This window comes from Eurytemora carolleeae, unplaced genomic scaffold (genome assembly GCF_000591075.1).
Source record: "Eurytemora carolleeae unplaced genomic scaffold, Eaff_2.0 scaffold356, whole genome shotgun sequence".
NCBI lineage: Eukaryota > Metazoa > Arthropoda > Copepoda > Calanoida > Temoridae > Eurytemora > Eurytemora carolleeae.
The window spans coordinates 316,355-316,691 of NW_019396250.1; positions in this window are offsets into that span (position 1 = coordinate 316,355).

A 337-nucleotide genomic window follows, 5' to 3' on the forward strand; every position below is an offset into this window, starting at 1 on the left:
ACCAACAACTTTCCAACCTTGAATTCATTCAAACAATAATTATTGTTTAATTCGCTGTTTAAAGAGATTGTCAACGAGTTATTATTTAGCGAAACTAGTTACATAGCTTTCATGTGAAGAATAAAAATATATGAAGATTAGAATTAAGCGCATAAAGCTCGACATGTATATGTTAAGGTTTATTCGAAACGTTTTCAAGTTATATGCATGTCAATGTTTCCTTTTTCGGTTGCGTAGGGTTAACACGTGAACTGGTCACAAGCATCAATAAAATTGGCCAAAAATCTTGAAAATGGGGTGCAGGTTACACTAAATTGGAGTTCGCAGATTTCGATTT